The sequence below is a fragment of the Acyrthosiphon pisum genome, chromosome A1, assembly GCF_005508785.2.
Source record: "Acyrthosiphon pisum isolate AL4f chromosome A1, pea_aphid_22Mar2018_4r6ur, whole genome shotgun sequence".
Lineage (NCBI taxonomy): Eukaryota > Metazoa > Arthropoda > Insecta > Hemiptera > Aphididae > Acyrthosiphon > Acyrthosiphon pisum.
This window is the reverse complement of record NC_042494.1, coordinates 1,673,343-1,681,461: the sequence shown is the minus strand read 5'-3', so window position 1 is coordinate 1,681,461 and position 8,119 is coordinate 1,673,343.

The window sequence follows — 8,119 nt, the reverse complement described above, 5'->3', positions numbered from 1 at the left end:
AATATCATCGCCATCGTCATGACGTCTGACCGATAAAGCGTCTCGTTGAACTCGACGATCCAAGCACGCCATCCATGTATGGGACACTCCCCGCCGAGCGTCCCATTATATTATTTTAATATATAATAATAATATTGTAATATGGCCATAGCTGTATCTACTACCTAACGACGTTGTTTTCATTATTTAATATTTATTATATATTGTTACATTAATATTATCTGCATTATCGCCGTCGTCGTCGCCGCCCGCTGCACAATCATCATCATATTCACCGCCGCTCACAAAAACCGACACGATTTTCTCAAAAACTCGACCTTGACGAGCGACACGATAGGATCATGTAAATTCGTGAACTTTGGCGCGCGCGCGCGCTTGCTCGCGCACACGCTCCCAAGGCCGCCGTCACGCGTAAACTTGACAGCGCGCGTGTGTATTTCCTTTCTATATATACTTGTGTGCATTCTGTGTACCTATAATATAATATTAATGATATCATAAGCGACCCTATTGTTCCAATAACCTTTTCGTACGTTAGGGCGGCGGAGAAGCGTATGTATGACGTAATAATAACAATTATTTTATTGTTATTATCGCGATATATTATAATGATATAAAAACTAGTTTTCGCAGCTTAAAAAAAGCAGCGGTAGCGACGGCCACCTTGAGGAGGATAATAATATTATAAAGTCTTATATTATTATTATTATCACTGTATGCGACGTGGAAAAATAACGAACGCGATGTCATGTTAGACGCGCAATTTTTTTTATTACTGTGACCAACAACCGATCAATAATATATTATATTATATAGTATAATAATGACAATATTATTTATTGTACAATGTACATCATACTATACACTACACTTCAGGTATCAGGTCGTGCGTTCCAATTTATACAATATAAATTATTACACTTAATAGATATAATATGTAGGTACCTACCTGATATAAAATATAAATATAAACATATTATTCAATAGGTATCCAGAATGAAGTTATTAATAATAATAACATGATACTTACAAGTTACAAGTAAGTGTATAAGAGCGTATACATTATAATATAATATTGTATTCTGTTGAAAACACGTCACGATTGACGTCCCCAACAGCTTGTGCGCAGTCCTCGCTTGTGCTAAGGCACAGTAATATAAGAAAGTTGATCTAGGAAAAAAAAGCACCTTATAGTAAATATAATTATTATGTAAATTGTAAATTGAGCTATGTATATTATTATTATTGTTATTTATATTATGCAATTCAAGCATAAATCTATTTAAATATTATCCATACGCAATACGCATACCTAGTCATACTGACAATACTTGTCACATAGATAAACGTGAATACTAGTTAAATAAAATATTAAAAAAAAACTTCAATAAATAATTTAAGATAAACGTATACAAATTAAAAATAATTCAATAGCATTCTTTCACGACGAATGACGATATAGCTTATTGGACATTATTATATAATATTTAAGTATAATAAATTGAAACTTACATTCTTCATTGTTTATTGTACATATTTTTTTTCAGCGCAATTGGTGGGTTTCCAGGGTACTTTTTCAAATACCTATTAATTAGTATTATTGTACCGACCACCTAACGATCGTCGGCTCCAAAAAAATAGTTAAATATACCGTAATACAGTCGCGTAGCCAAGGGGAAAAAAATCGGCTGTCCCCGATCTCGCCATCAGCTGTATTCTTACTGAATATGACAAAGTAGAAAAATAAATATTGACAGCTTTTATTGAAAAATCTCCTAGAAGAATGAACGTTTTAGATCGGACTTGGGGCTTGGGCACAATAATGATACAATATTATATGTAAGTACCTACCTCATTAAAACGTAGGTTGTTCGTAAAAAATTAATATACTTAAATAAAATGTTGTTTAAAATATTATTAATTTATCAGTAGAATTTACTTAATATTATACACCTACCTGATCAAATAATAAGTAAAAAAGTTATCACTATCTAGTACCTAGTGCAAACAATATAGTATATTATACATATTATTATATTTTTCATTAGCTTTTTTACTGCCCCCCCCCCCCCCACCATTTCAGAATTCCTGGCTACGCTAATGCCGTAATATTAAATGCATACCTATATTATCTGTACATAGTAAATAATATTGTAATGTGTAGTATAATGTACTACAGTATACAAATATACAATACCTTATGTCTTATGACTTAAACCACAGAAAATAATAATAATGCTTGTCGCACATTGCTTTGAATTATTATTATTATTATTATTATTATTACTATCGTATTGTTATGTATGACGACCCATTGTGTTATTATAATAATATCACGACGACAAATGACAGCTACGACGACAACGATTGACGACGTTTTATGCGTTTCTGGTCGCGTTGTTATAAAAATTGTAGGTAATTTTACACCGTCGTTGTCGGTTTGGGAACTGCGTGCCACGGTTCTTAATACGAAAAAAAGTGAATTATCCATAATATGAATAATACTTATAATGGCGTATATAATATCTTGTCGCGAGTTTGTTTTCGTTTTCGTTTTCTGACTTCTCCTCCCGTTCGCGGTACCTACATAATAAGCATCTATATAGTTTATACGGCGCATAATATACGCGTTATTATAATATAATATAATATAATATTATTAATTATTATAAATGACTCGCCGCAGCGATGGAATAATAATATATAATGTACGCGTGACCTTACGGGAGCGAACAATCGCACATACTGCAGGCAAGCAGTTATAAATGGTGTAGTTATAAGCGATGACGGTCGTTTGAAAAACACAATTAAATATTAGTTTTATAACAATATATTATATTGAAAATATAATAATACATATTATACTGCAGTGGAGTAAACAAGGGTGTGTTTTGAGTGTTGAAACCAAGCCCAGATTAAGGATTAATTGGGCCCCGGGACACCATACACTTATTAGTGAGCCACCTTTCAAATTTAACTTCAAAAAATTATATCACTACATTTTTACAATTGTTTAATTTTGTACTATATTACCACGTACAATTGTCAATCATAGATAGTAATAATAGACAATCATCTACATGCGTACTATGTAGTTACTACTTATCACAACTCCCATTTTATGTATAAATATCATCATAGAATATCAATTATATATTTAATATAATTTACTATTTAGTAATTTTTCATGATATAAAATTTAGAACATTTTTATTTTATAATTACTGCCTACTAAAATTAGGTATTTTTTTTTTTTTTGAAAACTGTTTTCAACCTTCAACGTATTACGATATAAATATTTTGTGGGATAAAAATGAGCCCCCGAAATCAATGGACCCCCGGGACCGTGCCCCTCCTGGACCCCCCTTTAATCCAGGCTTGGTTGAAACACCCCCCCTCCCCCTAATCAACCAAAAGTTATTAAATATTTTTCTTTCTATATTCTTCGGCCCTTATTTCCATGTATTTGCAATGTTATCTGTTACACCAAGTAATAGGATTGGGCCCAACCTCTCAAAAAAATTACATGTGCAAGTTAATATAGATATTATGACCAAAACATTAATTCATTTAAGAACTAAAAAGAATAGTGGGCCAATTAACAACATTATTACATATATGTATATTAGCAATATATTTGAAAAAAAAATAACAATGGATAAAAAATATCACGTGAGATTTTAAATAAGATGTAGGTACACTTTTGACTAAATATTGAAATAATTTTTAAATAATCAAGATCGATATCTTGCTCAGAGGAAATTCTAACCTATTATTGTATATTGTTGAACGAAGTCTGTTTTTTAGTTTTAGAAAGAACGTTCTGTTTCCACACTTCTAAAAGGTATTGCGATTTTCAGAATTGTATACAATGTTAGAAACAATGATTTTAAAGAGCCATGATTTTCAAATAACCTAAAACAAAATAATTAAGTTTTATATAATTTAGTTATAAATTTTAAGACAATTTTTTTTTATTAATATTTATTATTATAGGTAAAACATACTGAAATATGGAAATTAAACTGGCAAGATTTTTCATTGTTTTGTCAGGTTGATTCCGCCTGGAAATTATTCGCATTACGTCATCTGTATCAGATTTTTTAGTATCTTCTTGAAATTTAATCGAGTGTTTAGAACTTAAACCTACTTCACCCTTTCCGTGAAGTATGGTTCGCAATATTTTTCATTTTTCTAATATTTCAAAATACTTGCAAAATTCTAAATATTCTCTTCTAGCTGTTTCGGCCTCAATAAACTTTTCATATAACTTACAAAAAATAGTACATACGTTTTTTGGAAGACTTTCTGGTTTTTTTTTTAACTTTATTGAATCTTTTTATTCATAAAATTCCACTATATTTAAGCAACCCTAAAGTTACATTATTTGGAATTTTGATTTTTTTTTAACAAGATTGTTCAATAGAAGTTTCCGTAATTTGTGTATGGATAGTGGATACAGTCAATCAAAGCATAGTAAGTTGTTATTTTAAAATTTTTAATTGGATTAATGATATTTCACCGATAGCACGTTTCCCTGGCATGAGTTTTCTTTTACGACTGGTGACTGCGCTGCGAAGGTAATGGTTCAAATTCAAACTATTACTTTTATTAATAAATTCACTTGATTTTTCAATCATGTCCTAGTGCGTAGTGCGTAATTCAGAAATTGAATTTAAATTATTTTCTATCATAGTTAAAACGTAAAATAAATTGAAACTCTGTAAAAGTTTGGAGATATCTTTTCCAAAATACTGAACATAATTTCAAAACTAATAGCAATCAATACTCAATACAAATGTTTTTGTAGTAAAATATTTTAAAATTCCTCCAGCATTCACTTCAGAACGCCTATCACCAGGTCCTTCAATTTCTTTGATATATTTAGTGTAACCATATTCCATAATAGAATCAAAATTTACCAATAATCAGTGTTGGGAAATATCTAGATAAGTTATCTAGATAAAAATGATTTATATTTTATCTTATCTAGATACATTTCAACTCAGTTATCTTTATCTTCATCTAGATAAAATTCTAGTTAACTATGAGTACTTATCTAGATAATTTATTTAAATGAACTAAAAAAAAAAAATTAAAAATTGAAAATATTTTTATTATTTTATTTTTACATTTTCCTATTTTTCATCTATTACATAGAAAACACGTTTAGTAATATGCATTATAATACCATGATTCTAATATTTATTAATATTTATTGTTAGTCTGGGTTTTACATCGTAAAAAAAGAGAAAACCCTTAAAATAGAAATATGTAATGGGCATGTAGTAGGTAAGATTGTAAGAACAACTAATAATAGCAAAAGCAAAAACATCTATCCCTGTTACCCGCTGGCCACCACAAAATGATGATGGTCTCATTAGCTGATACCCGTTTCATAGAATTGTGTACAAAGTATGAAAAATAATTATTGTTTTAAACCGACAAAAATGAACCAACATTCATGGATATTGGACTCACAAGCATAATAATATTATAATAATTGTAATATATAAATATAACAATTTAATATTTATAAAACCCTATTAGAATTCCCAGTATTTCAGTTACCGCTTAACCGATCTGTACGACCTCTGTCCTCTGCTTTAAAAAATTTTAAATTATGTATTTTTTTTACCTGTAGACTCAAGTAGGTATCCTGAATATTTTCAAAATTAAACATGAAATTATCTCATATTTATCTAGATCAAATTTAGTATAATTATCTTTATCTTTATCTAGACAAAAATTATTAGTCATCTTTATCTTTATCTAGATAAATTATTAGTTATCTATTCCCAACACTGCCAATAATATATTATGTATAGCAATAAAGCATAATAATGCGACATCCACCGAGTGGTTATTATTTTTTCACTCTTTTAACTCGGTGTTTTGGATATTATTTTTTATTTTCTTCAAACAATGCTACTATTTTTTACTGGAACATAAAAAGTCAATCAATTGCTCCAAATTACCAAAATAGATCAATTGCATTAGTTTCTATTGAAACGGCATCTACAACTAATAACTATACCAAGTTCAATCAATGTATATCCATACATAACACCAAACATAAACAGCACTATGGTTTTCTGCTCTTATAATGCTCTGTAGTCCATTATATTGACCTCGCATATTTGAATCGTATCTAAATTCTGTTCAAAATCTTTGAATAGATTAGCCAAATCTATACCACTAGTATTTGACAATTCTTTAAGTGCCAGTAATCTTTCTTTAAAACGTTTATTTTGTTCATAAACAATAAACATACCTACCTATAAATGAAACTTGCTTTTTCTTCGATACAACAAATGTACTCTGTCTACAGAAATGTTAAACATTTTAGCATCATTAAAATGTTTATAAATTACATTAGCAATGCACTCAGATATAGAATCTAATAATATAATATTTTGTTTCCTTCAGGATATGAATGAACACTCAGGTTTGTGTTTTTGTAATTCTGTTAAATATTGAGCAATTGTAAAAGAGTAGGTAGGTATTTATATAAAATGTCGGTTAAATCTTTAAAATTACTAAATTTTTTTTATATATATATTATATATGCGTATTGCATGCTATATAACTGAGATTTCTACAAAATATTTATTGTTATACGGGTTCTATACTTATATTTTATACTTGATATCGTTAATATATTATGATGAAGATTGATGATTGTAAAGTCCCCAACGTATTATTTTTAAATATAAAATTAAAGCACTCCCCCTCTAAAAAATAAATTCTGGCTGGATGGCATGCCTCCTCCGACAATCAATGCGTTTAGCCGTTCAGTGTACCTAATATTCTTGTACAGTAGCTGTTCAGTTACCTAAATGCACAAACCCAACTCAGATATAAGATATTAATATTATTATTATGCCGTATCGTACTGCGTGTGCGGTACATATGAATGGTGTCTACACAATAAAATATGAATTCAAAACTTTGATGTATTTGTGGCGGGGGAGGGAAAGGGAGGCATGGCGATGCACTTGCACCCCTTGGTATTAGGTATTTAATAGGTGCAATTATATGCATCTGTACCTGCTGAAATCAGCTGAAGCCTGAAGCTGAACTTTAATCCTACTAAATAGAAGCACGCCAAACTGTCCGAAGTTGGGAAAATCGAACTTAGTTTAAAAAAAAAGCCAAACCGAACAGAACTTGAACAAAAATTTCAAATTATCTAATTAATTAAAACTCTAAAGAAATGTACGAACTCAAAAACAAATATACACTCGTTCGATTCGACATTTAATTCAAAAGCTCAGTTCGTGTTAAGTTCGGTATTAAACGAAATTTTTGGTTCGGGTTTGGCTCGATTTTGAACGAAATATTTTGATTTCAACCTACCTCTAGTTACTATATTATTATACTATTAATACTGTTTCAATGTCTTGTTGAATTTTTTACACGACACTGAACAAATAATAAAATAACGTTATGTAATAATATTATGTCATCGCATACTTATTAATATTATAGACACCAATTTATAAATCAATTATATTATATCAATAATAAATATAATAATATAATATTCAATTATATCAATATTATGCTATTATTATAACTTATAAGCTAGTGACTAAATTTTAATAACATAAAATAATAACTATTGTATTGCTGTATTAGGCAGTGTTTAAAATATTTAAATATACAGATAGATTATGTTCAGAATAATTGTGTGTAATTAAATAACAAAGATAGCTTAAGTGAGCGATGCAATGAGCTTTGAATATATGACTTAATAATTTGTCTTTATGATTATTGGACCGATGAAATTTAACGGAATTACGCCAATGAATACGTTAACGTAAATATTATTATAGATATTGTTAAATAATAAAATGTACAATCTTTACACTTGCAGCAGTACATATTATCGGACGTCAAATATATTTTGTGAATAATCGTGGGACGAGTGGGCTGCAGTTGTAGGAAGTCAAGTAAATTCGTCGATACATACCTCTATGATATTATCATTATTAATATTCATAATCACGCACCGTGACCTGCACGCTTCCTTAATATTGGACTTCCATATTGCATTCCAATAGTTTTTAGTTCTTCTTATTCTACTCATTTAGTAAACATATATAAAAAAAAATAT